This window comes from Dipodomys merriami, unplaced genomic scaffold (genome assembly GCF_024711535.1).
Source record: "Dipodomys merriami isolate MVZ:Mamm:240054 unplaced genomic scaffold, mDipMer1.0.p SCAF_3, whole genome shotgun sequence".
NCBI lineage: Eukaryota > Metazoa > Chordata > Mammalia > Rodentia > Heteromyidae > Dipodomys > Dipodomys merriami.
In genome coordinates, this window is record NW_027204492.1 from 2174780 (window position 1) to 2196938 (window position 22159).

At 42.9% G+C, this 22159-nt stretch overlaps 1 long non-coding RNA gene across 1 annotated transcript; it reads left to right on the forward strand.

Annotated features, from left to right (window-relative positions):
• The first annotated feature begins 16867 nt into the window (after positions 1–16867).
• LOC138839302 (uncharacterized) lies at positions 16868–22120 on the forward strand. The gene is made up of 3 exons (XR_011375936.1): positions 16868–16949; positions 21080–21167; positions 21994–22120. It is a non-coding gene; the product is annotated as an uncharacterized lncRNA (long non-coding RNA).
• Positions 22121–22159: the final 39 nt, after the last annotated feature.

Here is a 22159-nt window from a genome sequence, read left to right on the forward strand (position 1 = left end):
AAATGGTATGAAATTCAAATTCCAGTGTCCCTAAATTAAGGTGTGATGGTATATAGCCATATCCATTTTAGTTACGTGTAGTCTGACGCTGCCTTAGTGCTTCCATGGTAGAGTTAAGGCTGCAAAACTAAAAATATTTATCTTCTGGCCTTTTGGAAGAAAAGTTTGCCATCCCTGCCTTTGTGTTCCTTCTGTTTGTAAGTGCTGATCCTGCTGGTATTTCTTACCCACTGTTTTGCCTTTGGAAATGGAGGTAACTCGTACTCATTTTGTCTTTCTCACACAGATCTCACTTTTTTATCCACTGAGGAACTCTCACTGTGGCATGCTGCAGTCCCCTGGATCTTAGCATATATCCCACTTGTTCCTGATTGCTTGCTTCAATATCTCCAGTAGGCACGCCTTTCAGAAGCTCAGCCTTTAGCCTAGTTATTGGCAGAGGGCATGGTGTTCCCCATGTGTTTGTTGAATGAATGAATGAATGAATGTGCCTCTGTGTTCAAGCTAAATAGGCTTTCAGTTAGATAAACACCCGAACTTGACTTTGTGGCTGACTGGAATAACTCAATTTACATTCCTGCTTCTCCATAGATGAGGAGAGAAATAGCAACGCTCCCTCTTTCTTTTTCCAATCTAGAATGAGTCAATCCGAAGGACCAGACTGTTTTCCCACCCCACATGTGTGTATATATTTCTACTCAGCCCAGAGCACTGTTTAGACGATGAAACTATTTCTGCTCTGGCTCACTGAAGAGCAGAGAGGAATCCAGGCAGCTACTCACAGTGGCCAGCCAAGCTGAAAGGACAAAGCAGGCTGTCTGGGAAGCCAGTTGGTCTGCAGGCCCCACATTCCCATAATGAGCCTTGGACCCAGCCAGATCAGGTCAGATTGCTCAGCTAAGAATTCTGGGTATGCTGGAAGGAAATGCTTTCCTTTCAGTAATTCCTAAGGAATCTGTTTGTAACTTCCATCAGGCCAGTAATGGTCTTGGTTATGAAATCACAGTCCCTGAGAGGATCTTTCTGTTTTCTGGTTATTCTCACCCTGGATTTTGAAGGCAGGCAGTAGGAGCACTGAGGTAGCACTGGAGGCCAAGAGCCTTGCCTCTTCTATGGGCTGCATATCTGAAACTAAGTGGTGTCAGAAATCTCAGTTTCTCAAATCTTTGTGGTTGAAATCTCTTACCATTATGTGTGATGTGGAATGTCAGTGTGCCAAAATTAAAATGTTTAGTAAGTGTCTCATTTTCTTTTATCTTTTTTAACTTAGCAAGGATTTATTTTAGTATAACAGAGTAAAAGTAGGAAGAAAGAGAAAAAGAGAGAAATGTTTCCTGTTCTCCATGCTGGAAATAGGAATTAAAGACTCTTCTTTTCCTTTTCAAAACTTATATTGTGCTTATAGACATGTCATAGAATTTGCTCTCATGAACATTTTTTGTTCAAGTACTGGGACTTGAACTCAGAGCCTCTTGCTCTGTCGGAGTTTTTGTTCAAGATTAATGCTCTGCCACTTTTTTGGTGGTTTAATTGGAAATAAGAGTCTCATGGATTTTCTTCCTAAGCTGCTTTGAATAATGATTCTCAGATCTCAGCCTTCTGAGTAGGAGGAAGAGGCAAAATGTGCTTGCCTGTGTCTTCCAGGGATGATTGCATAGACTGCCACATGGGTGACACACAGTCATCTACCATGGGCCAGTCACATGGTTACACACTTCACTGTGGGCAAGCTAGAGAGTGTCGTCCTGGTGCTCAGCCGCCCTGTGTCCGGAGAAACCTTCTAGTTCCACAGGCAGGCACAGTGGATGACTGCAACGGAGACGCCTCTTCCGCCAACCATCCTGACACTCCACCCCGCTCCCCGCTCACCTGCTTGCTCAACCTTCCTGACACTCCACCCGGCTCACCTGCTTGCTCAGATCACCCTCCTGAGCCCAGCCAGGCCCCTTCCTTGGCATGTGTGTGTGGGGGGGGGGGGGTCGCTGTCTTCCCCCTGGGTGTGTCTCTGTCTATGTGTCTCTGGGTCCAAATTTCCCCTTTTTGTAAGGACACCAGTCTACCCCCATGACTTCATCTTCATGATCATTTCATAAAGGCCCTATTCCCACATAAGGCCACATCCAGAGGTGCTGGGTGACTAGGACTCCAACATAATGTTTCTGAGGGGAACACAGTTCTATCTACAACAGTTTCAAACACACACAACTATAATTACTACGAGTAGTGTAGTGATACAGTTACTTCCTCCCATATTGAAAATCAAAGGCCAATTCCGAACCATTACATTTCCTTTCTCCAGGATTTGGCCCATGATGAAAACAAAAAAGGTTTACATCTTCTTTTCATTGTGCAGGAACTCAGGACATGGATGGCAGGTAAACAAATAAAGTTTTCCATTTTCAAACAGTATGATTGGACATCCAAAGTTACTGACAGATTGGAATATAAGAAGCTTATTGAAATATTCAGCTCAAGACAAACAGCTGTGGTTCTAACACATGGGTAGGACCAGAACAGAAAGGAAGAGGAAGAGGCTGTGCCCTTTGGGTGGGTGGGTAGTGTACAGAAACCAAAGATGGGATTCCCCAGTAAACAAGTACGTATAGAGAAACCTCTGGAAAGGCAGTCAGAGGCTTCAGGTTTAGCCTGCGTCCCAAAAGTTAGCTATATGCACATCCTTTTCCCCAGCCTCAGAAGACACCAACTTATACATAAATCTCAGATTACTTCTGTTGAACTCTGAGTCTGTGATACTTTGATAGGGCAGACTGTGCAATGTTTGCAGCACCACCTATATGATGTTGGAAAGGGATGGGAATTCTAACCCCAAGAAGAAATGAATCTGGGATGTAAGATGAACACAAAGAAAATTGAATTGTTTTGTCAACTTTAAATGGGAATACAACACAATAATTTACAGAGCAAAGTATAACAGTAATAATTAAAGTGAATTTTAGTGAAAACAGAAATATTTCTCACTGATAGAAAATGGTTACTTTTTCCCATGTAATCGCCATATACTTTAATGAGAATATCCTCAGAACTCAGTTAAATGTTTGGAACATGTAAGTGCCTTACATGAACCAGGAGCCAAGAAAATAAAGATGATCAATTTAATTCTGCTCTCAGGCACTTATCAAGGGCATCTTAACATAAATAGAAGACCAATAATCACTTCTCTGAACACACCTCATGTTAGTTTCTTGTTGCTATGCAATAAATAAGAATAAACAGGGGGCTGGGAAGGTGGGTCCGTGGTAGAGTGCTTGCCTTGCATGTATGAGGCCCTGGGTTCGATTCCTCAGCACCACATAAGCAAAAAGAAAAAAGCTGGAAGTGGCGCTGTGACTCAAGTGGTAGAGTGCTAGCCTTGAGCTGAAGAGCTGAGGGACAGTGCCCAGGCCCAGAGTTCAGGCCCCATGACTGGACCCTCCCCCCCCAAAAAAGAATAAACACCATGTATTAACATGGCACAAATGAATAATATTCTAGTTCTTGAGCTCAGAGCCAAAATCATGCCACTGGGTTAAAGTGAGGGTACAGGTAGGTCTGAGTTCTTTCTGATGCCCTATAGTGTACAACATTTTCCTTGCCTCTTCCAGCTTCTACAGTCCTGCTGCCTTTTTTTGGCTTATAAGCCAAAATCACATCTCCTGCTCTGATTTTTCTGCCTTTCTTTCCCCATTTAAGGGTCTGTGTGATGACATAGGACTACCTATATGCTACAAGGTAATCTCCCATATCAAAACCCTTAAGTACACATACAACACCCTTTCTGCCACATATGGTGACATGCTGACAAGTTTCAAGATTTGGGAGATAGATATCTTTGAAGGCAAGATGGAGAACATTGTTCTAGGTATCACACATTCCCAAAACACTTCCTGTAACAAACCAGAAGGGTGAAGATTTAGACAGCAGCACCAAGGATAGCTCCTCCCCCTCCTCCATACTTGGGAATGAATTTAGGGTCTCACATTTTCTAGGAAGGCATCTATTATTATTATTATTATTATTATTATTATTATTATTATTATTATTATTATTATTATTATTGAAAGTAGTTGTACAGAGTAGTTGCCATTTAACAAAAGTTTATGAATACAATATATTTGATCAATGTCACCCCTTCCAACATTCTCACCCATCCCTCCCCTTCCAATGCCTTCCTTCATTCTTCTTAATATTATAACATATATATTGGATTCTTGACTGCATTTTCTTCCCTCTTTTCCTCTTCTTTCATTTGACCCCACCCCATCCTTTTTGAGTGCCCACTTTCTGGTGTTTTATTTTGATGAACTTTTTTATTTTGAGATCGCCCTTGAATCTACCTTATTTCAGTTAATACATTTGTATATACTTGCATGCCACCCAATGTATTTACTTATGAGTTTGTAAGCTAAATCTAGCTTTCACATATGAGGGAAAACATGCATCCTTTTTCTCTCTGGACCTGACTTGTTTCACTTAACATATTTTTCCAAGTATTTCCATTTCTTTACAAATGGTACATTATCATTCTTTCTAATGGATGAGTAAAATCCCTTTGTGTGTTGTGTGTGTGTGTGTGTGCATGTGTGTGTACGTGCGCATATGCCACATCTTCTAGCCTGGCCTTCTCCCAATTGACCCATACCCATCAGTTTATGTTTTCTCTTTTCAGATAGGATTTCACATTTTTTGTTCAGACCAGTCTTGGACCCCACAATCCCCTTATGTATACCTCCTACATAAATGGGACCCAGGCATGCACCACAATGCTTGGTCTACTGGTTGAGATAGATTCTTGTTTTTTGCCTGGGAAGGCCTCAAACTGTAATCCTCCCAAGTAGTTAGAATCACAGGTGTGAGCCAATGCATGTTCATTATTGTGGACAACTTTTGGGTAAAAGTTATGGTTTCTCAATTTAAGTGAAATAAAACCTCAGTAATGTTGGCAAGGGAAAACTGCTCTGATCTTGTACCAAACATGACTCTCTAGCTTTGTAAGGTAAAGTTCAAAGTCTCTGCAAGCTGGATAGGAATAAAACCAGATAAAGACACTAAGAAAGTGTCCAACTTTCTAACCTAAGGCTGGGCAAGACAAGGACACATTGAAAGAACAGTGCTGAGTTCATGACCACACTGAAAGAAAAGGTGACTGTCAACTGATGCTTTGTGAAACTTAGCAAAATAGTTTCAAATTTGCTATCATGTTGAATGTATAGACCAAGTGAAAACTTTCCATGTAACTTATTCTGAAAAAGTCCTGAAGATAGGTAGGGTAGATCCCATCTATTCTCCTCATTGAATCTCTCTTCTCTCTGAAGACAAAGCACAGAGAAATGTTTTATGTAGCTAACAAACATTTCTTCATGGTTTTAGCTGCTGCTCACTCTTGCTTTCTCTGTGCCACTCCTATTTTGATTCTCTTTATTTACCATACACAGTGACTATGTGTTATGATCACCCTCTTTCCCTCGTCTCAGTCAGTCACTTCACTACACATTACTATAGCGCTTTCCAAGCTGAAGCAATCCTGTGAACCTACCACCACAATACACTGACCTCACCATCTTTTTATTATTTCTTCTCTCGTCATGTCCCATTTATGACTGCCTACTTTCATAGTTTCTATCCATCATTAATTTTGCTTCTCACTCATCGATTCACACCTGCTATGCATTCTGCCTCTTCAGCCACTGACACAAATGATCACACTCATCTTGGAAGTTAGTGCTGCCTCCTAGATGCTGGGTCCCATTCCTTATTACCTACACAGACAGATTCTTATAGATTTCTTCCTTTTCCTCTCAACATCAGCACACAAACACAATTAGTTTTTCCATCTAAAAACAAGAAAGGTAATTTTTAAAATTTAAATTAATTTTAACTAATACATAAACATATGAATGTTGTATATATTAATGGAGTACTGCATGATATTCAGTGCACATCTACATTGCACAACATTTAAACAAGGTTAAACATGTATTTCCTTAAAGATTTGTCTTTTCTTTTTTTGGGGGGGGGGTCCGGTTTGGGGCCTGAACTCTGGTCCTGGGTGCTGTCCCTCAGCTCTTCAGCTCAAGGCTAGCGCTCTACCACTTGAGCCACATCACCACTTCCGGCTTTTTTTCTTTTTTCTTATGTGGTGCTGAGGAATCGAACCCAGGGCCTCAGGCATGCAAGGCAAGCGCTCTACCACTGAGCCACTTTCCCAGCCCCCAGCTCAAGAGATTTTTAATGATCATTTTTTGTATGCTGGAACTGGAGCTTGGACTCAGAGCCAGGGTGCTGTTCCTTCACTTTAGCACTCAAGGCTGGCACCTTACCACTTGAGTCACACTTCTATTTCTGGCTTTCTTGTGTTAACTGGAGATCAGAATCTCATGGCCTTTCCTATATAAGCTGAGTTTGAACCCTGTTCCTCAGATCTCAGTCTCCTAAGTAGCTAGGAGGTTGAAGTTGGGAGTGCAATTTCAAGAACAATCTAGGTGCTGTGGAAATCCATTACTGCCATGTTGATCATTGATTTATGATCAGTGCTATTAATTATACACAGCTTTAAAGATGAAATAGCTCATATTTAGAGTTAATCCAGTTTATATTCAAGATCACAAAATATATAATACGTACATACATTCATACATACATATGAATTAAAATAGAGTCCTTTTCCATAGGTTAAATCCCACACTATACATAAAACACTCAGAATAATAAAAGCAGCCTTCTACCAATGTGATCTAAAGAGAAGAGTCTGAAAAACATTTATACACCTGGTCTTTCCACCACCCTCATTCATTCTATGAGACATTTTATGGAGCTATTATGAGCTCTATATTGCAGAAGGGCCCTCATTAATTCTTGGTTCCTCATGGAAACACCAGACTTTCCAATGTCCTTCCAGTCATGTGGATTTCCTGAAGCTTATTCTTGAGTAGATTCCTAAGAAAGAATTCATGGAAACACCTTTCTGCAAGATTTTTCACACTGGTGAGAGTTTGCTGCATTTACACTTCAAAAGTGGGATGGACTGAATTCTAAATTCTTCTGCTCAGACATCTTTCCGCCTATTTCCCACATTTTCTTCTGTCAGAGAGGATCACTGTTGAATATTTTAAGGACAATTTAATCAGTTTCTATTATATACTTAATCTCTTTGACTGGACAGCCTAAGACTTACTTTTTTTAACGTTGAACCATTTTACTCAAATACATCTTGGTTTCACTGGTTCTGGGTTGGTGTCCCCAGGTACTTGGCATGCTCTTTCAGTCTGTGGTTTTGGATTTTCATGCCCACAGAAGGTTTTACCCATTTTGTTTCCTTTGCTTTTTGTTTTGGGGGATTCATAGTGCATGTATATGAGATTTTCTTATTTGTTGTCTTCTAAAAATTCTATTTTCTTTTAAAACCTCTTCATCTCTCAATTTCTCTTACTTATTTTAAAATACACCTTTATTTTCTTCATCCATTTCCTTGGTGATAATAGTAGATGCTGCATTTAATCATTCTTGGGGTCTTCAGGGCCTGGGCACTTTTCTCAATCTTTTGTGCTCAAGACTAATGCTCGGGGCTGGGAAGGTGGCTCAGTGGTAGAGCGCTTGCCTTGCATGCATGAGGCCCTGGGTTCAATTCCTCAGCATCACATAAGCAAACAGAAAAAAGCTGGAAGTAGCCCTGTGGCTCAAGTGGTAGAGCACTAGCCTTGAGCTGAAATGCTGAGGGACAGCGCCCAGGCCCAGAGTTCAGGCCCCACAACTGGACCCCCCCCCTCAAAAAAAGACTAATGCTCTACTACTTGAACCACAGCTCCAATTGTAGATTTTTTGGTGGTTAAATGGAGAGAAGAGTATGATTGACTTTCCTGCCTAGGCTGGCTTCAAAACACAATCTTCAGAACCCAGCCTCCTGAGTAGCTAGGATTATAGGCATGAGCCACTGGTGTCTGTCTTGGGTTTTTGTTTTTTTATGTAGTCCTATCTGAAAATTTAAAAAACCTTTTACATCTTTAACTATTTTAAAGGTTACTGGAATTTTGAACTCAGGGATTCATGCTTTCTAGGCAGGTACTCTACTTTTTGAGCCATACCTCAGCTTTGGTTTTTTTTTTTTTTTTTTTTTTTTTTTTTTTAGTTATTCTCAGGTCTCCCCACTTTCCCTGGAGCCACCCTCAGATTTCAATCCTCCAGCCTATGGTCTGAGTGACTGGGATTACAGATGTTTACCATCATGCTCATTTTATTGATTGAGCTGTGGTCTCAATAGCTTGTTGCCAAGGCTTGCTTCAAACCACAATCCTCCTGATTTCTGCCTCCTGAAAAGTTGAGATCATAGGTGTGAGCCATCACTTCAATCTTTTATCTTTTATTTATAATTAGTTTGTGAATGTATTGCCTCATTAATGAGACTTTATATCTGTAATTTATGTTGTTCTTTCACATCTTGGACCATTTCCTTTATGCCTCTATCATCCTTTAAAATTAATTAGCTTATTTGGGCAGATCTTTCAGCTTTTATTACCTTCCAGGATATTACTCTTCTTATTAATATCTCCCCCTTTTAGTGACTTTGCATGATATTTTTGATTCTCTTCTGTTAACTTATTTCTATGTGAAATTATTTTTTTCTGTCCTGATAGATGAAAAATAAAGTATAGGTTAAATTTTTCTAGTTTCATATATGAGGAGCGCCCTCTTCTGGAAATTTTCAGAACCATGGAAAGTCCTCAGTTTACTTTCTGTGTTCTCAATTTGTTTTCCTCCCAGTTATCTAGATCTTTGCTTTGCTTTTATATTCCCTCTCTTGATTTAACTCCATTCTTTCTTGTCAATGAAAATCTTTACCATGGAAGGAAGTCTTGAGAGTTCATTGGACCAAAACTGTGAAGCCCCTTTTGATCATCAGCATGATAGCAAGCCCATATAGCTCTTGGAGTATGGAAGATTAGCTGTTTCCTTTGTGTGTGCCCATTCCTTGAGGCCTCTGGAGATTCTGCAGGAGTTCTTGTTATTGTGCAAGTGTGGGCTTTTCACTCTGTGGGCTCCCAGTCTTACTCGGAAAAATTGGTTCATTCAAGCTTGAGTTTTGTAGTCTCATCTGATTAGGAAGCAGATTAGTGGTTCTCAGGGACCAATTCCTTAAACTTCTTCGTTTTCTTCTTCTTCTTTATCTGTGTGTCAGTTTTGCAGCCTCCAGTCACCCTCCATGTGAAAAGGTGCAGACATCTCCCCCTTCACATCGGGTCCTGCACCTCTCTGCTGTATAGACTCAGCTTTAGAAACTGATTGGAAACTGCCAGTTGGTCAGAGTATCCCTTGTACTTTTGAGCACCCATTCTGTAATATTTACTTCATTAGATCAGAGAATAACTCTTCTCTCTAACTAGGATGTACAAAACCTCTCAGGCCACATGTTTGCTTTCCTCAGCCTGGAGCCAATCAACCTGCGTCATATTAAGGAGGTATTTTGTATTTCCATGGTGGACCCAGACCCGTTATGGGGCTAAGAATTTTGTGTGCATTTTCTCCCTTAGCCCTGTAACTAGACTATGAAGTGAAGAGAGTATAATTTTTATACAGAGAAGAGGAAACATGAGTTATTTCCTTTTTAGACTTCCTTTCTCATTTGTTATTCAGTGTATAAAAGCAAATGGCCTTATTACTCATTATAAACTAAGAAAGTTTTTTAGTTATAAATTCCATGGCCTGGTCAAGCTCATTTCCTGCATTTTAAATTCTGTGCAGCATGAGTTCTTTCAAAAGCATGTGATTGCTATATAAGGTAGCCAACGTTTAGAGGCATTGTCCATGAGATGAATGCCAAGAAGGGCTCAAATTTGCCATAGTGATGAGAAAGCCCAGCAGCCTGCTTCTGTCATCTTCACTTAAAGGCTATTTGAGGCTTCTGAAGACAATGGGGATGTACGTTCTGCACACATCATTAACTCTGCATTCCACCAAGCAACATTTATGGACTGAGCCCCTTGCATGTGCCCAGGATGAAGACCCAGATGTACAGGGTCCCTGTTCTGCCACAGAACAGACCACCAATAAACAAGTAAGGGAATTCACACTTTCTCTGACTTCAATGAGGATAGATGCTCTGACAAGAATAGAAGATAATGTGTTTAAGTGTTGAATTAATTGAGTTCTTTAGGCAGAGTTTTCAAAGATACTTTCTTGTTGGCTTTGCTGATGATGGCAGTCAAGTGTAGCTCTGAATAAAACAGATGATATTTAAAGTCCTGGAATTGGCTGAGATGACTTTGTGACTCAGTTTTCAAACTTGAGGCTGCATCAGAACCAGAGAAAGGGCTCGTTAAAGCTTGGGAGGTCTGATTTAGCAGGCTCTAGATCAGGAATCAAGAATTTACTTTTTCAGCCAAGCACCAGTGGCTCAGGTATTACCTAGGCTATAGGGAGAGTGGCTGATCTGATTTTTGAGCTCCAACTGCTTGTCTGAAGACCCTCTACCCTATCTTGAGCCAATGATTTGCATGAATATTCTGGAGATCCCAAGGTACCTGATGAAGATGTCTATAACTTAGGCTCTCTAATGTTAAGCTGGAAGTCTCAAAGCAGATAAGGAAAATCAAGCAAATTGTGTGAGAACTGGGTAATTATTTTTCTTTTCCTCACCCTTCAAAGCACATTTCTTTTGATACAGAAGTCACTTGCTAATCTCACCAATAGCATATATATCCTGCATAATTTCATCCACCGTTTCCATATCACAGTAATTCCAACTTCTGCTGCATTATGGAAGTCTCTTCTGTCTCAGATCAGGAAACCTTCTCTTCTTGGGAGAGCATGTACCTTGGACTCAGAATATTTTTGATAGCATTCAGTGTGCTATCGGGAAACAAAATTATTTGGAGATTCCCACATAACCTCATTGAGGCTTTCAGAGAATATGGAATGCACACAAAGAGAACTACAGTGGTCTGCGTGCCACAGTGGGTCCCTCTTAATTTGAGGATATATTGCTTCCCATACACTCCCTGTGCGTCTCATGCAGGGACATGAGGGCTGAGTTCCTAGTGCAAAAGCATTTGGGGGTGTATCTCCTTGTGTTGTGTCTTTGATACTAGTTTTCCCCTAAAATTACAAAAGTTTTACCTACTGAAATTTGTAGTGCGATGGAAATGTGCAAGGCAGAGCTTGGCATCATTCCGTCAGTCCTTCTCTACCCACACTTCTTACTCCAAGCACTTGCCTGGATGGTTTCTACTTTTTTTCGATTCCTTCACTGTACACAGGTGCATTATAATTCATTGCTATATTTTAGTGCAGGAATGACTCCCAGTGAAGTCTCTGGATTTGCTATGCAATTCCATGCATACATCTTTTCAGTACCTCTATATGCTGGTCAAATGCAATATGAACTATCTAATGAGCAGGAAATAGACCTGCTTGGGAGGCGGGGGTAAGCTGCACAAAAATCTTCCTCAGATGAGAGTGAGTGGCCAAAAAGGCTTGGAGTTCTCTGATAAAATAGAACTAGAGTACTCTGCTAAGCTCAGCTGTCACCTGAGGACCCAGAGAAAGAGAGAAAGAATAACATGTGACACAGCCACTTCATCCTCCCTCAGCCACCCTACCCCACATGCTTGAGCACCTGCAAACTTAACCACTCCTTCAAAGTGCAGGCATAGGTACACACACATACATACACTTACCATGCACATTGATGGTAGAAAAGTAAAACATCTGGAGAGAATGTGTACAATACATGATCACTCCCTCTTCACATCCCTGTACATGTTTCTGCTTCTAGCATGCATCTTATTTTCACCTGGTTTTGAAAACATACGTACAAAGAACTAATGTGATGTTTAAAATTACTAAACAATAAGCACTGAGCATCCATATTTCAATCGCATAGAATGTTCTCTACAAGTACAAGTCCACAGGGTACAGAATTTTTATCCTATTTCTGCATGTATATTTTCATAAGGTATTTCAAAAGTACTTAAACTTTTTCCATCCTATTTAAATATGAATCAGTATTCCCACTTGTCTGCATTTTTATATGAAACACTGTAATATATCGCTTTCCAAAGGCAATCAAAAATGTCTTTGGTAGTTATTTTTCTGCAAACAGCAGCAATGCTTTCTAGAGAGACAAAGACAGAGGAAATGCCCGGGATCACATAGTTAAAAATGTTCTTCTAGCACGCTGTGGCCCATCGCCCATATCCATATCATCTTTTCTAATATGGAGAAACAGCTATTTAATCTCCCTCTAAAAAGGTAGGCACATAAGCATGTAGGTGAGTAGATGGATAGATAGATGCATGCAGGGATAGATGGATGGACAAATAGGTGGGCAGGCAGAAGAAAATATATGGAGAGAGAAGAGGAAGAAGAGGAGGAGGAGGACCAATTGAGAGATATAAGGATTGATTGGTTGGTTGGTTGGTTGGTTGGTTGGTTGGTTGGTTGGTTGGTTGAGATACAAGTGGGGCTAGCAGTTTCCAGTCTTAGAATGGGAATATCACATAGGAGTAGAGTGAGAATTTGATGTCCTATCCTAGAATCTGCTCAATCTAGTGCAGAGATCCTGAGAGAGATCGTCCTATCCTGTGAAATCTAAGCTTTTCATCAACATCTAGATGAGCACAGAAAAAATTCATACCATGGCCCTTACTCTCACAAAGTGCCAACAAAACTCAGACCCTGCAATGAAGGGGTTTACACAATACTGATTTCAGCTTAGGTTTACCGAAGTACAATTAATGATAACAGGTTAAGATATCTTTTAGAGAAAATAGTTCTTAATGTGACAGGTACACAATCAGTATAGTACCATGGTTTGTATTATAGATGTCACATGAGATTCCAGATCTACCCACTTGTCATTCATTGCCTTCGAGATTCTCACTCACATCACATGCACATGGAATCACTTTCTACAATGGGGAGCTGCGAAATGAGGAAAGGAGCCATTACTAATTGTACACAAAACTGTTCCAAACATAGGCTTATATTGAAAAAAAAACTGGAGACCTTTGCTTTAAAGAAATCTGGGGTGACAGAGCTCTCACACAACAAGTATTGCCTAAGGGTAATGAGACTGAGTTGTGTGATGAAACATTACTCAGTCTCAGCTTGGGGCCCCCAGTCTCTCTAACAAACAGGAGGAGGAGACCTCCTAATATCCATTGAAGAACATATACTCCCTGCTCACACATGCACTCACACTCACACTGACAGTAGACACCTACTAGTCTTCAGTTTTCCAGTTATTCCCTCCCTCCAGTCTGTAATATCCTAATAGCACCAAAAAAGCATTCTCTGTTGCCATAGAAACCAGAAGGTCCTCAAAATTATCCACGTCATGTCAGGTTTCTATGGAAACCAGGAGGTGCCAATGCACGCAGAGGCAGAGCTTTGCTTTCTATCTTAATTACACCTGGCCTAATCTAATGAATGAATAAATGAAGTAATGGTTTATCAGAGCTATGCCTGCAAATTCTGCATGGAATGAGCATATGGATGGGGATTTGTCACAAAATAGATTTAGGGATAAGAAAAGTCAAAAGTAAATAGTTTTATTATCCCTGGAGAGACAAGTCAGGATCCAGGTCTGCAGAAGGAGACCTTTTCGTCTCTTAAAAGACAAGAAGTCAGATATATTAGAAAAGAAGGGATCAAGGAAATTTAGTCACTTTAAAATGACCTTCAGAGAGAGATGTCAGTGGCTCACACATGTAATCCTAGCTACTCAGGAAACTAAAACCCAGAGGATCTCAGTTTGAAGCTAGCCTGGAAAGAAAATTCCATAAGATGTCATTTCCAATTAATCAGCACAAAGCTGGAGGCATGGCTAAAGTACTAGAGTGGCACCTTAGCAAATAAGCCAATTAAAGGTGAGACCCTGGGTATAAACTTCAATCCTGATAAATAAACAAACAAACAACCTACATATCTTCTGGCTGAGTATGGAAGTGCACAGCTGTAATTCTTGTATTCAGAATGCTAAGGCAAGAAGGACTTTTAAGTTTAAGGACAGCCTGGGCTACATGGCAAGACCCAGCTTAGAATATGATATAGGGTGGATAATAATGAAATCTAATGTTTTATATCTGAATTTGGAATGTCACTAAAATACGTTTAGTGGAAGGTTGGAGGAACAAGTAACGAGAGAACACTAGAGGGCAATAATTGGATTAATCTATAATAATATATGCCCCCCCCAAACATAATGAAAGCCCAAGATTCAATTAATGTACACTCAAAAATGAATGATACAAACATAAAGCAGGCTTTATTAATGGAGTATTAACAGGAGGATGAAGGCCCAATAGACAGGTTGAAGGATGGTGAATGTGGTAGAAGTACTGTGTATGCATCTATAAGCATAGAACAAATTAGTCTGTTGAAACTGTTTTAAGATGCAGGAAGCAAAGGAAAGAGATAAAAAGATTGACCTTGGTCAGAGGACATTATATGCATGGATAAAAGGGTCACAATGAACCCCCATATGCAACTAATAAATGACACAAAATATATATATTAAAAAGCATGAATAAATAATGAAAAATTACTTGTAGAGGAGAAATCATGTGATTGAAAAGAACTTGTAAAGCAGAAAAAAGTGAAGGCAAAACTCAAGCTCTGGTAGATCCCAAAGGACCCTGGGTCTAGTTTGGACCCAAATATTTACAATTTCCTCTCTACCATGATTGGTGTGAAGGGAAGGGACTGTACAATGATTTTATCACTTACCTCAATGGAGTTGTACTGAGCTTCTCATATGTGGGATCTATTTGGCATGCAATCCTGAAATCCCAGGGATTATGGCTAATTAGCTCCAAAAATGTCTCCTAACGGGGGTGGGGGTGGGGAGAGGAACGGCACACACTTCCTGCATTTCCTGATATATTTTCTTAAATAAGAGAGACGTGAAAGTCATATATGAGGTTGCCTCTCATTTCTGCTACCTATCACCTCTTTAATTCACCCTGAAGTGTATGTCCCACAATCGCCACTTTTGTCCAATGAATTTCTAGTGTCTGGTCTTAAAGAGTTTAGACTAAACAAGACATTGGTGAAGTCGAAAAAAAATCAAGGTGAGGAGGAATAGATAAAGCTGTATAAGAAGGAAATGGGTAGAATCACACTGGATGTGAACAGACCCAAGTGATTTTAAGGGAAGGATGTTTGGAGACATTCTAATAGTAGGAAAAATAATAAAGAATGAGGCCATGTAGATATATGAATATCAGGATTATTAAATAATAGACAAAGAAAGGTTGTCAAAAAGAAGAGGACCATCAAACTCAAAATTGTCTAATGGGGAGTGGTGATGGGATGATGAAGAGTTCAGAGTAAGAATCATTTATTGAAAATTGGAGATTTTTTGAATAAAGTCAAAATCATACACATTAACTTAATAAGGCCTAAAAGATTAATATCAAAATATATGAAACAATTTCCTAAATGAAAAAGGAACACATATTGTAGAACATAAAAGTGCTGAAATAACATGAATGTTTTAATGTCAACAGAAACACAAATGATCATAATAGCAAGCATTAAGACAAAACAGCTCAGACTGAGATGAAGGGAAAATAGATACACATTGAAGAAGTATCAAACTGTATCACTTAGAATATATTAATGTTCTCTATGTTCATTTCTATGTCATTGGGAACGTGAGGGAAGACACAGAAATGGAGGGACAAATTGTGACGAGATACAGCTATGATACTGATTGGACACTAAGTTCAAAATGAATTATATTACTTGTGGGTGGGATGGGAGGGAAAACCTAGGAGACAGTTACCATAATGCATGATAATGTCAAAAAAGAAATATACTCATTGCTAGTTTTTATAACTGTAACATATCGGCATATCACCATTAAAATAAGAATTTAAATTTTTTAAAAAGAAAATAGGAACTTTATTAAATCTTCGTACACCACCTTCTGGTGAGGCTCTGTCACAAAGGGAGAGGTGACCTGCTGTTAAGGAAGGGGTACAGGGAAAGGTCGGGGCAGTATGAAATATTCTACTACCTTCTGACCGAGAAAGCCCAATTCTTGATACGAGGGACATTAGTCAGAATGAGCACAGTCCACATTATTGGCAAGCAGGAACAAAGCAGGAAAGAACGCACAGGTGCACGCATGGACAGGAAAGAGGGAGAATGAGGGCACTGTGCAGTAGCCTTGGAGGTGATTACACGGGGAGCAATGTGGTCCCCACACGAGTGCAGAGCCTGGTAGGAATCCAAAAGCAGAAGGGGCAGACAGTTCAAGCAACTTGGACCTTGGTCCCGTGGATATGGCTAAACGGACAGGACAGACAGGCAGAATGGGAGGGATCCCGGGGGCAAGGTCAAGCAGGGGCCTTGTCACATGCAAGCCCACTGGATGGTACTGTGGACACAGCAGGGCAGAACAAGGAGAGGACTGAGCCTCCGCAGGGATGGAAGGTAGCAAGAGGAGCTGGCGGGTCCTATCCGTTTGTGTTAACTGCATGGAATGGGGGGACAGAAACAGCACCCTGGGGCCTCTTATATTGGAGGCCCTGGCAGACAGAAGAGCTGAGAGGACTGAGCAACAGAGGATCAGGCGAGCTTCAAACAGCCCAGACCACAGCAGGCGCAGACTGGCAAAGCCAGGGGCTCACTAGCATCTGCTGAGGACCCAGCTTCCCAGGCTGGGGAGCGGTGGGGGGGGGGAAAGGGGCGTGGGGAGGGGGCGGCAGAGCAGGGCAGAGCAGAGGGAAATGCACCGGAAATCATGTACCACGCAGGCGCACAGTGCCTGTCAATCATGGAGACGCTCATGCCTTCTAGGGCAAATACACCAATGCAGTGTGCCCCCACGCGAGGACCCGCCCTAAGCATGCGCAGAAAGCCAGGAAGCCATTAAGGCCACTACCTCTGGCAGAGTGTTCTGCGAGGACACGCGAGCAAGTGCTGCATGCGAGAAGGTCACTGTCCTTAAGGTAACTTGATTGTATCCGCAGGTGTGGGGAGCAGGGTCAGCCTGGATGCCAGGCTCTTGGAGATTGGGGTGCTTGGCAGCCCAAGGTGGGCCGCGGCTGCTCCCTGAGGCCGTGTTCCCAGCATCCCATGGGCCTGGGCCTAGGTCCCACCCAGGCCCCTCAGGTCGGCCAGGATGTGCATCTAGGCATCCGCCTAGTCTCGGGAAAGGTCCGGGAGGGCCAGATGGGAGCTGAGAGTGCAGATTATGTCTGCCTTTTCGCCGGTGCAGGCCTAGCCCTGCGATCTCCTCTCAGGCCTCCACGAGGCCCCATCCTACACATGCGCACAAAGAAAGGAAGCCATTTACGCTGAGATCGCTGGCGCAGCAGGCCACGTGGTCAGGCGGGCCGAAAGTTATAAATGTTTTCCCTCTGTAGTTATATGAGGTCCTCTGTGTATTTAGGCACGTGTGTATGGTTTAGGCATAGCTTCTCCACGTGACACACAAACAAGACAGCCTTTGTCTTGCAGAACCAGCTGATGTGTCTTAGCAGGGTGATCTCCAATTCCATCCATTTTGCCTACAAGTGACATCTCTTAGGCTTTCTCTTGGTGTTGAGTTCGCCGTTGGTTCCATTATGGTCCAAAGCACACAGGCAGTGATTGCAACTATTACTATATTTGCTAAGGCATACTTGAGGTCCTCCAAGTTGATTCACCTTGCAGAAAGTATTGCGAAGTTGCTGGAGAAACTTCTTTGAAGATGTCTATGCTCACTATTTGGCTTCTAATGACATGGAATTTTCACAAGTTCTTTCTTCAAAAATGCTTTCGTAGGTATAGGTTCGTTCTGTTGGTGAGATTGGCTGCACAATGTGCCACTATGATTGTGTTGGGTGTGGGTGGGGGGGAGAAGAGTCTAGGTATACTTTTAACTTTAGTATTTGTTAACTGAAGTTGGGGGCAAGGACAATAGACACATAAATCTTGAGAATTGTTATGCATACCCAGTCTTTTGCTTTGGGTAACATGTTTGCACAGATAGGAGTACATAACAGATTTCTAAGATAACTTGTGCTTAGGAGATCTCCCTTCCAACCTTCCATACTAACCCAGTGTTGGCTTTTGTCTGTGAGATATAATTTTGGTCTGTACAGGGGTTTGGGATTCCTTTTTCCGTTCTGTTCACTAATCTATTTCTTTTGGCTAGGGCCTGAAGACAGTATTGTTCAGTGTCAATGCTGAACATATGATATGGAGTAATGCCTGCCATTTTTTGTTTCTGTGGTGTTTGCTTTTTTGCTACTTTTTGAACTTCTTTACTATTCACGATAAGCTTTATTTTCTCCCCTTGAGTACACTGTGCAGTGCTGGTTAGATGGTCCTGAAGTTGCTTTAGTTTTTGGCTGCCATGGATGTTTGTTCGTATTTTCCAGTTATGAATGTTATCTTTGCTGGCTGGGTGAAATAATGTGGGTGAGCAGTTGTTCAGGCCTCTAATACAGCAGGCCTCTAATCCTGCCTTGTTTTGAAAGATTCTGTGTAGAGTTTGCTGTTACTCTTGGGGGCCTGCATTATTTACTAACGTGGTTTTTTTTTTTTTTTTTTTTTTTTCTCTTGGAAGTACTATTTTACTCTGTGTGCTTTGGACTTCCTGTTTAAATAGAGCCGGCTGTGCAGTGGCTCTCATCTGGTCTTGTCTATTTGGAGCGCTAAAGGCAGCTTATACCTGGATGGTTTCCTCTATCTGAAGATTTGGCAAGTTTTCAGCTATTAATGGAAACGTTCCCTATGCTGTTAGCTGACACTTCTCCTTCTTCTATGCCCATCATTCGTACATTAGGTCTTTTAATTCTGTACTGGAGAACTTAGGCATTTCACCATTCTTTTTTATGTCTGCTTTCAAAAAGAATTGTGTACTGTCCCATTCATGTGGAAGTTCTGGTAGTCTGACTTCCACTTCATCTCCTCTGCTGGAGAGGCTTTTAAGCGCATTCTTTCCTCTCCAGGATTTTAGCTATGTCTTGTTTCCTCCAGAACTTCTGAATCTTTCTTGTGTTCCTTTTGCATGACTCCTGTTGACCTTTCTATTCATTTAGGTGTTTATTTGTATTTTCTGAGAGCACTCTTTGTTGCTCTTCTGTATTCTCCTTGAGTTTTGTCAGCTGATTTGTTCAAATTTAACTAAAAATCACCTCTGCTTGGCCCAGTGTGGCGGTTCTTCAGATACAAGGAAACATAAGCAATCAGAAGAAGACAGTAATCCCAGCTATTTAGAATCCTGAGTCTAAGGATCTGCATTTCAAAGGGAACCTCAGGCAGACAAGCGCATAACAATCTTATCTATAATTTACCAGCAAAAAGCCAGAAGCAGAGCTATGGCTCAAGTGGAACAGTACCGGCCTTGACAGCAAAAAGCAAAGTGAAACTGCAGGGCCCTGAGTTCAAGCCCCAGGATCAGCATATAAAAACAACAAAAGAAAAAAACCCAAGGAAAGAAAAAGTTGTGCTATGCTGGGTGCTGTTGCGCCTGCCTGCCATTACCCTAGCCACTCAGGAAGGGGGGATAGCTGAGAAAGAAGGTTCTAAGCCAGCCTGGGCAGACAGATTTCCTATACTTCTACCTCCACGGAACTAGCCGAAAGCCAGAAGGGGAGGAATGACTCTAGTGGTACAGTGATAGCCATGAGAGACCAGGATTTCAGCCCCTGGGAATGACCATGAGGGAAAAAAAATGTGTTTTGAAATCAGTGACTTGCTGTGTTCCTGAGAGTGGGCTCAATGGAGACCAACTGTGAGTACAACTACTTTATTTTAAAATGCCCCCTTCAAAATCAAGATTATGCGATTTGCAGGGCTGTGCGTGCATTTGGAGCTATTGAAGGAAGTAGATGTGGTGTTCTCCTGAAGTGATGTTTTGTGTTTGCAGGGTGGATATTTAGATGAACTTTGCAAAAAGTAAAAAGCTGTCTTGATTCACACCTAAATCATCATGCTTTTCCCCACGACCCTCTACTCTAGCACACCGGAGAATGTAATTTGGTATACATGGAAGTGAAACGGAATGTATAAATTGTCCTCCAAAATATCCCAAGTGGGAAATGAATGCCGTTGCCAAAATAGTTTTGAAGATCTATTAGAATTTTGAATATCGATTACAACTTTCTCTTTTGTGTAAAGGTTAAATATCCACATTAATAGCTGATGCTGTGGGAATTTAGATGTGGGCCATCTGAGGGGTGCTTCTTGTGTTCCAGCTACAAGGAAGCTCTCTCTGGCTCCTGTTTGATGGGGCATGTCTCCTGAGACCCAGTGCTGGGAAATGCTGATGATACCATTGTGTCCCTTGGAATCGGGGGGAGGAGACCACGCTCTGTGTGGGGACCGGACCCCCCACACAATATCACTGAATGCTTTTGTTTTACTGGGACACATCCTCCTTCCCTCCTTCCCTCTAATGTAGGCCCTGACTTGAGTTTTCTCAGAGTCCGGCCATTTTCTTTGCAGTATCAATAGCTCATCACTCTATTTAGAGGAGGCGAACAAGGGAGCTGTGGTTTAAGGCCCTTTGCTTGAAGAGGAGCAGCATGAGAGTCCAAGGAAGAGGTGGAGAGTGGATGACACAGGGCCTGTCTCCTTTGTAATACAACAGAGGGTGCTACTAGTAGTGGCGGTGAGAAAGATTTATCGGCCTCATGATCTGGCTGCCAGCAATAGAAACCAGGGTCCAGGTTTCCCTCGCAATAGTCTGTGAGAGGAGTAGACTGGTGTGTTGGTGGTCTGTGAGATCTCTTCCACTCTGAGAAACTTCTGCAGAGCCTTCTGGAGACCATGGGGATGGGGGAGGAATCAAAAGACCCCTGTTCCAAACATGGGAAAACTGCCCTTCCTGTCAGCCCATGGTAGCTGCAGGCAGGACTGTGGGAATCAGATGCTGTGGCCAGCTTCCTGTACTAGGTGAGGGCAAGAAGCAGGGAGACGATGGCCTGAACATGCAAGCCACGTGCGTGGCTCCCTAGAGGAGAAGGACGGAGGCCTGGAGAGAAGTAAAGGTGGGAACTTTGAGGACACTTTGAGGGTTACTGGTGAAGGTCGGGAAAACCCCTGCTGAGCTTCCGGAGGGTAGTCTGTCTTTTCCTGTGTCTCCCAGGTCTGGAAAGCCAGAGGCCTTGCCGTGAGAGGAGACATCGGGAGAACCGAGGGAGCTGGCCAGCAGCATCTGCCTGCCAGGAGCCAAGGTGAGGAGCGAGGAAACCTTGTGACTGTGGGTGGACCGTCTTCCCCTCAGCAACTCTTCCGCTGTGTGTCTCGTGGTCAAGGGCTTGAGGAAAGCGTGCTCAGGGCATCAGAGGGGACAGGTCTGGCTCTTGCCGTTTTGTCAGGACGAGCAGGGAGACAGGGTCCCCATCCCCATCACGCCCCTACCTGAGTTTGGCCTGGTCTTGCTTTCGATCCCTAGACAGGTGCTGCCCCACGTGAGGCCTCTCCAGGCGATTTGTGTCTGTCTACGGGGGTGGGCCTTGTTCTCGGGGTTGGCCTCAGGCCAGCACAGGGGAGAGGTGGGGCCAGTCACTTCCAGGGGACATTTGGGAACCTAGAGTGAGCCCGGAAGGGGTGCTCAGTCCGGGACAGAGGAGACCGTTGCACAGTAGAGCCCACCCATCCCGTCGAGGGGCTGCGCAGGGGTGGGCTTGCAGACTTGGGCGTGCGGAAGGTGGGGTGGCACGGAAGGTATCTCAGTGCTTCTGCCAGGAGCTTCAGGGGCCAGGCGTTAGAAGAGCTTGCTGGGAGGAGGGGTCCTCTGGCCACAGTGGGGCCGACACTCGGGCGGTGTCAGGGCCGAAGGAGACAGCGCAGCGCCAGAGCAACACGCTCAGAGCTGCTGGGACCCCGAGGCACCACCCCCACTTCCTTCCTCAGGCTTCCAGCAGACAGACAGGCGCACTGCCAACGCAGGACCGGCCGCCACCTTGTACTTGGCCTTCTTGTCATTGACCTTGTGGGAGGTGCTGGGGGCGTCCTTGTCGGCTGAGGCCGCTCACCGTCTCCTCCCCTTCTACCCAGGCTTTCCACGCTTCTTCTTGCCTGCTGTGTCCAATGAGGGCCACAATGCCCTACGTTCCCAAGAGCCAGCGCGGGAAGGGTGAGGAAGGCCCCCAGACGCCAAGGGAGGGGCAGGACCTGGTGGCTGGCCTGGTCCCTGTGGTTGCTACGGCGGACGTGCTCCAGG